The following is an 8,260-nucleotide window of genomic DNA, read 5'->3' on the forward strand; positions in this document are numbered from 1 at the left end:
GTAGACCGTTAAAGCAATGTGCTTCCTCTAGAAGAAGACAGAAAAGTCACATACCTCATCACCACTGTCTGTTCCTCAAAACAATAGGGGTGAGGCAGAAGGCTCAGGCCATAATGTACTTGTTATGCAAGCAGAAAGACGTGAGTTCAGATCCCCAGCACCCACATAAAAGCTAGAGGAGGTGGCGCAGGCCTGTGACTCCAGCACTGGGTAGATGGAGACGGTGGATCCCTAGGGCTATGGCGCAGCTAGTCTACCCGAATTAGCAAGCTACAGAGTCAGTGAGAGACCTTGTTTCAAAAACTAAGGTGGGGAGTGGTTAGGGAAGTCACCTGACCCCAACCTTTGGCTTCTACATGTACGTACCTACCTCTATACCTCCCACCCACACCCACCCAAACCACTTCACATCCTCCCACACACAGCACACACACACCCATACACATCACACACCACACCCCCACACATACCACACCGCCCAACACACACATCACACACACACACACACACACCCAGCTTAATAATGCCAGCTAGGAGAGATGAGAAACTGTAGCATTTAACCCAGCTCCTTGTTCAGCTGTCAGCAGGGCTGGGGTCTGCACTCAGGCACTTGGCCAGGTTTAGCTTGAGAAACAGGTTTTCCTTGCATAGCTGGAAAGAACTCTCATGAAAACCAGGAGGCATACAGTTCTAGCTAATTTACAGTATCTCAGTAAAGCAGATAAATTATGCCCTGAATTGGTACCAGGAAAGAACATGGTACCCACTTCTATGCTATGGTAAAATAAACTATTTGACACAGGTGTGGGATTTTTCAGAGGACATCTCCAAACACCTCTACTTCAGAAACATGTGATCAGATGTAGGGATTTGGTGATGTGATTTTAAAGGCCTTAGAAGAGAAATTCAGGATCAGAAGTTTCTAGATGCAGGTCTGACCTGCTTCTGATATTTGACCTGATATTGGTAAGCAGCCCTGAATCTTATGTGAAGTGCTTGCCGATCTTTCGAACTATCCGACCATAGATCTAGCAGGAACAGCGGTATCTGATTGTCCCTGGGGTCAAGCACTGGAGCTCAGAGTCAAAGCAAATCTATACTATGATCCCCAAAGGGCAGCTCCTGGCAGGACACATTTCACCATAGTCTTTCTCTCCGGGGAAGACAAAGGTCAAGAGTCTACTTATCCAAAGGCCTTATCCACCTGGCATACTCATACAGAATGCCCCTTCCTGGTCCTTCCAAAGCCATGTTGGCAAAGCCCATGGATGCAACTTGGAACAAGGCCCAGTGCTTGGCAATGGTACCCAAGTTTGTGCCTGAACCATTCATTTGCCACTGCTGACTTAACAAAAAGTACAAAGCCACCACCAGTCACTCACAGGACTGTGGGACCCAGAGGTGACCAGAGCAAGCATTCTTTCTACAAGACCTGCACATTATCACTGTTCACCCCTCCCATGACGGGAAGGGCATTCTGCTTTATTTGCTAAATTATAGTTGTCCACTGCTTAGAAGTGAAATTATCTCACTGTAACTTCCACACACAGCTTCTAATTTCCTTTTCCATACACAGCTTCTATTTCTTCTCTGTAACTAGTGAGGAAAGAATTAACCACCTTACCACCGTGACCTATACCAGAAAGACCACCACCTTCACCTTCCACCACTAGCACACAAACAGCCACAACTTTTGAATATGTGTGTATGTGTGTGCCTGAATGTACGCATGTGAGCCATATGCATGCATGCAGATGCCCATGGAGGCCAGAAGAGGGTGTCAGAACTCCTGGAACAGGAATGTGAGTTACAGGGTTGTGAAATAGCCTAAGTGGGTGCTAGGATCTGAACCCTGGTCCTCTGAAAGAGCAGCGAGTGCTCTTAACCTCTGAGCTGTATCTCCAGTCCCTATGCAGGCATGTCTTTGTCAGTCATTTTTCATGGGTCATCTCCAGCCCTTAGGAGTACAAATATGGAACTCTCATAATCTCTTTGTGCTTCCCCTACTAAAAGACAGATTCAGGTGTGTTCCAGAGAGACTATAAGGCTACAGTCACCTCCCTGCCTTGAGCATACTACTGCTAGTGTTTATTTCTTTTTTTTTAAGACTTATTTATTTTTATATGAGTGCACTGTAGCTGTCTTCAGATACACCAGAAGTTATGGAATCCTGTTACAGACAGTTGTGGCTGCTGGGAATTGAACTCAGGACCTCTGGAAGAGCAGTCAGTGCTCTTAACTGCTGAGGCACCTCTCCAGTCCCACTTGTTTATTTCTTCAAACAGCGTCACTGTATATAGCTCAGGCTGTCCTGAAACTCTCCATCCTCCTGCCTCTGCCTCTACGTGTAGGATTCTAAGCTTGTGCCACTATACTCAGCTATTGCAATTATTAATTAGGCTTTGGACCCTGATTTTAGAGACAATCACATCTCTCTCTGGCTCTGTTGTTCTTACCAGGATGGGCAAGTCATAGAAAATGCCGAGAGGCTGGGCTCCGTTCTCCTGAACAAGACTTGTTTGCCTCCTTTGACTGACATCCGGGATGTGACCATTTTCTTATAGTCATTGCTATTAAATTCTATTGTGTGAATGCTGGCCTGCATTTGGATAATTCTGCAAGTCATGGACATTGTGTACACACTGCTAGGGTGATTTGTGTGAGCACTGTTTGAGACATGTATCTAGTATCCTCAATCCATCTTCTCATCCTCTAGACCATTTGTGGCTGGGAAATGGCAGACATTCCTGTGTCCTACCAGACTTGTGCTTTTTCAAAGGGTGGTCCAAGGACTAGCAGTATCAGCCTCATTTTGGAACTTATTTGAAATGGACAGTACCAGACTCCAACACAGATTACAGAATCTCAAAAGAGGGCAGAGCTCGGGGGACTGTTCCAACCTGGCTTCCAGGTGATTTTGATGCACAAATTGAGGCACCACCTGCACAGATTAATATTTTATCCTCAGCATAGGACCCAACGTCTCTGGGGTTTATTTCTTCGGAGGTTGGAGAAGACCCTGACCACCATTCCAAGTCACATTGGAGCTGGCTGTTTATCCATTGTTTAACCAGTGGGTAGCAAATACCAATTCCACATGTTTCTAATCCCGGTTCCTACTCTAAATCATGAGCAAGGGTGGCTACCTTTAAAAACAAACAAACAAACAAACAAACAAAAAACCTATCCCAATGGCATACTTCCTCTCCAACAAGGCTACACCTTCTAATCCTTCTCAAATAGTGCCACTCCCTGAGGACTAAGCAACCAAATATAATAGCCTAACGGGGCCATTCTCATTCAAACCATCACACTAATCACCTCTGTGGTATTGAGAAATCTTTCCTTCCCGGTTCTGAGACAGGTCTCTCCCTTCAACTGTCAGGTTTAAGATTGAAGAAATATGAGTACTTCATTGTGGTATTCTGATGATCCAGTAACATAACCACAAAAAGAATCTAGGGTGACTGTGCACATCTTAAGCAGAACTCAAACTGTTTCCTTTCCTAAGGGTCTGCTGGCTGATTGTCATTCCAGCATTTCAGAGTGGATGGACAGAACCCTGTGCAGAGTTAGGATTCACCCCTGGATGCCAGTATCCATGGGAGCTTGAACCACATCAGCCATAACTCCAGAACAAAGCTGAGGTAGAAGCAGCTCCTTGTAAATTCTTGTCTGGAGATCGAAGTGTGCAACCAGGGTTGAGTATTAGTCTAGAGTTTTCAGGTTGCTCCTTTAACAATCTTCCCAGAGACCATCCATGCCAGTACCTGGTACTAATCTCAATCATTATATCCCACAGTTCTCTACCCAACTCCCAAGAAGACTGAGGGAACCTGTCTTCTGCTGTGTGCTGTGGCCAAACCACACCGGATCCCTTGACTCAGCCGAGTACCTGTCTCCAGCTGCCTCACCAGAGCGGGTGATGTTCCCCATGTTCAGCCTGTGCTGTCCAGTTAGCTCTCCTTAGAAAACAGATGGAGCAGCCTGATTTGCTGTTTTGTGGGGGGGAAAAAGAACCAAACCCAGCAGCTTTACACCCTGCGTCTGGGCTCCAAGCTTATAGAAGTCTTCAGGCTTTCCAGCTTCTCTTATGAGCCCAGCTCACTCCAAACCTTAGCTCTGCAGACATGATTCTAGGATGCTTGTGCAACAACCCTGGGGCTTTTCCAGGTCATGTGCTAGAGAATGTGTTTTCTGGTTCCTCTTAAACCTATATCTGTAGGTATAGCAACTAATGGGTTTTGTGTGTTGACTGTGATTGTGGTCAGAGTACTTAATGTGAAATTAGCAGACTTCGGGTATATTGCACAGGCTTACTATCATCTACAGGGAGGAGGTTGCTCACAAGATCTCCAGAGCTTACCTTGCAAAATCACAACCCTGTAACCAGCACAGCAATGTCCTGTTCTTTCCCTCCTCCCGTCGCTGCGTCTCTGTGTGGGACTATTTCAGACAGCTTACGTAAGTGAGGTTGCCCAGTGTTCCTCTTTCTGCAACTGGCCAATTTCACTTAACACATGATCCAGCTTTTGTCTGCAATAGGATTGTTTGTATGATAGGCCACATGCTGGCACTGTGTTCTTGACACACTCACTGGTCCCTGGACCTTAGGTTGTTTCTACGCCTTCGCTATCGTGTGCAGTGCTCATGGGAAGTACAAGTGCTACCCTAGGGATCTGTGGAGGTTTTGTTCTCATGCGTTCTTCCTAGACAATTCCACTCTTGGTGTTCTTATCTGCGTCCAGAGGTTCAATAAGGCAGCTGACACCCAGCTCTTTTCCCTCCCTCCAGCCTGCTGAATGGCCCTGTACTGATCCCTCCAACACCAAGGCTCCTAGTAACTCCCTTGGAGGTAAAGCTGATAGCTGCTTCTGATTTTCCCAACCAACAACCGATCCTCATCCAAACAGACTCCTCCCATTTCCTCAAATACCATAAAGTGTGGCTTTCCTGATGCTCATCGCCTCCAACTGGCTTTATATTCTATTATTCTCAAAACCACTGATCCATTTTCGGCCCCCACAACGCTATGCAATTAGTGTTTCTCTCCTTGCTTACTTACTTATTCATCTCATAGTCCCATGACCTAGTCCAGGCTTTCCCTCCTGCTCCTTATCCCTAAGCTACAGAGGGTAAGTAGACACTGAAAAGCTGGCATGTGAAACTTGCCACAGTACTGATGTACTGAAGCCCTTGGACTCTAACTCTCTGCCACTTGATGCACATTACTAAATGGGCGAGTTGTTTTCTCACCTGACAACAGGTGTTGATGACAGGGCAGCATCATCAGGTTCTGTGACGACTTAAACGCTCAGCATGATCCCTAGTAGATGTCAGTCAACTACATTTTCGCTGCTACTACCCAAACTCCATCTCCAAAAGCTCATACTCATAAAAGCTCAGGGTATCCCACCCTCCCACAGCGACACCCCTTTATCCTCACTCATCTGTCTTCATGGGACCCCTCCTCACCCGTTTTCTCTCCCCTATCTGCCGAAATGTCCTCCATCCTCCTGGAGCCATTTGAGACAGTGCTTTCTCCGTGAAGCCTTTCCTCCACCTCTCCCCAGCCCCAAACAGCTTGGTTTCCCCTTTGGACCCCAGCTTTACTTTGGGACTATGAAAGTATTAGTCATGCTTCCTATAGTCGGAGTCACTCTCTGCATCCTGAAGGCTAGAGGCTGGGATACATCCTACTTACAGGCGACATTTTATCTGTCTCAGCACTCTGTAGAAAAGCCATGTCCAAAGATTGGTAGCAGGAGTTATTAGGATCACAGGCATTCCCACAGGCACATGACCCACTTCCTGTCCACGGAACTCATTTGAGACAGACTCAGGGTTACAGAATCTTGTGGACATGTTTTCCTTTTCATGTGTCCTATCTATAGCCATGTCTAAAGCATTCTTCTTTAGTTCATCATCTCTCCCTGCCACTTTATGTCTCTGGCCAAGGCTTCTCTGTTGGGCTGGAGGGAAACACAAGGAGACCGGCCCTGTGTTATTTTCTCAGGCTTCTTAGGACAGTAACTAAAGGAAGAAGTTACAAGTTCATCGGGAATAAGGAGAATAAAGCCTGCAGTGGGAAATTAGCCATCAAACCTCCTTCTAGCAAGACATTTGGCATCCATTCTGACAAAGCTCCATCTCTAGCTGCCTAGGGATGCACAGTCCCAGTCCTGCTGAGTCTGAGGACATCTGCAGCTTCCTCCTAAACTTTCTCATACTCCTGTTCTCCACTCTTAAAATTCTTCCACTCAACTCTCTTGATCAGGTTAGCAAATCTCTCAACAAACACACTTGCCCTGTGATTCTAACTGCCTCTCAAACCGTATGGACCACAGTTCCCTGCACACGATTCAGAGCAGCCTCCATTCCAGTCTACTGTCCCTTGATGACAGAAGCATCACTCTGTGCCTCTGGTCCATCAATTTTCTACCAAGGCAGAACTAGGCCCAGAAATCAGAGCCATTATTTCTGGTCGCCATCCCAGCATCGAAGTAACTGTTATTTGCACAGTTAATGAAACAAAACCAGAATTCAAATCTATTCTTATGTTTTGAGTTGCACAGATTTAGCATCAATGTCATCCCTATGAAGATAAAACTTGCCTTACAATTAGGTTTCTTGGGTTATCTCTGTGCCCCTCAGCTGGGAGTGCCAGCCACTTCTTCCCTGATTGGCTTCTAGGACAGAAACAGGGTGTCCTGGGGATAAGAATCTTCCTCCTCCTTTGCACAAAGAGGGTTTTCAAGTTCCAGGTGGGTATCATGCTTGCCTGAAATAATCCCTTTTTCTGAATCCAGCTGACAAGGGAGATCCAATCCTCAGTCAACAGTGCAGAGCCATTCCTCCAATCAATACGTTTTCTTCAGTAAACTAGCACCCTTCTTGCTGCATGATCACCCACGTGGTCCCAAGAGCCAGAACAGTTCTGGTTGGAGAATTGGAAGCTCTGCGTTGAATGACTGCAACAGCCTGCATTGGAAAGTCGAGCATGGCCCAGTCTCCTCATCCTCCTGCCGTTTTTTTGTTTGTTTGTTTTTGTTTTGTTTTTTTGTTTTTTTGTTTTTTTATGATTACTACTTATTTCTCAGTATCTCAAAGGAAACATTTGGGTGGGAAGGCACAGCCTGTAAGCTTAGCCCTGTGGAAGGGGTCCCAGGAGAAAGGCTAATTGAAGCCATGCTGGGCTTCCCAGGGAGACTATCTCAAAAAACAAAAACAAGGATGGGGGCTGGGGGGTTAGTACCAAAGTAGGTAAAATGGTTACCAGACAGAAAAACGGTTTAGCTTGGTCCCCAGCGCCCATGTTAAGAATTGGGCATAGCACCACACATCTGTAAGCCTAGCGCTGGGAAGGCAGACAGAAGGGTCTTGTGAACTCCGAGTTCAGCAAGAGACTGTCTCAAGACAGTGGTGTGGGAGGTGCTTAAGGAAGACACTCAACACAGACCTCTGATCTTTACACACACCTGCATGCACACGGACACGTAACACACACATAAACAAAAGAAAAGAGACACTTATAAGACAATATGGAATGATAATGGGTGCCACAGTGAAAGACAGACAGGTTAAAAATGAGCAACCACACTGGAGAACTTCCATTATTGAGCATCTGGAAAGTACCACTCTGGTGCTTTCCCCCAGCTGCTGGTCCCCCAGCCTGTGGCAAAGGAAACTAGCTCAATCCCAGGATGGAATCACTCCAATGAAGAAAATGAGCAGCACCTGAGTGAAAGGAAACAGACACAGGCTTCTGGCAGGTGTGCTGGGTGGAATCTAGAAGATGGGGTGGGGCCTAGCTAATCAGAAAAAAAAAAAAAAATGTGCCCTGCAAAGAAGGGGGCTGGACCAAGAAGGCCACTTCCTGTAAAATTTCTCAATCTTAGCTTCAGTACAAGGTCACCATGGAAAGCTACAAACCCCTCAAGCCTGACCCTACTGGATACTAAGGAGCTTGCCAAGCTCCCTAGCTCTTCCAGGGGGTTGAGCTACAGGCTCACGTGGTCTTCCACAAAGACAGATAGGTTTACACGAAGAGCTCCCTTCTCTTCTTGGGGTGTTTAATTTCACTTGTGCACCAGACCTATGCGGTGGCATCTAATTTATAGCAAATTAAAATGCAGAGCAGGATGTGACTTAGCAGTTTGAAGGGTAAGGAGAGCACCACCAAGAACCTAAAATAGCACCTGGTGGTTTGGACTCTATCCGTGGGCGGCGTTCCCCTCCCTTAACTGATGAATGCTTGGGG

The 8,260-nt window shown here is 46.4% G+C and overlaps 1 protein-coding gene across 11 annotated transcripts in view; it reads right to left on the reverse strand.

The window, feature by feature from the left end:
- Positions 1-8,260, reverse strand: part of Osbpl3 (oxysterol binding protein like 3) — a 174,527-nt gene that overhangs the window by 89,968 nt on the left and 76,299 nt on the right. The window lies entirely within an intron of this gene.

The sequence above is a fragment of the Mastomys coucha genome, unplaced genomic scaffold (genome assembly GCF_008632895.1).
Source record: "Mastomys coucha isolate ucsf_1 unplaced genomic scaffold, UCSF_Mcou_1 pScaffold20, whole genome shotgun sequence".
NCBI lineage: Eukaryota > Metazoa > Chordata > Mammalia > Rodentia > Muridae > Mastomys > Mastomys coucha.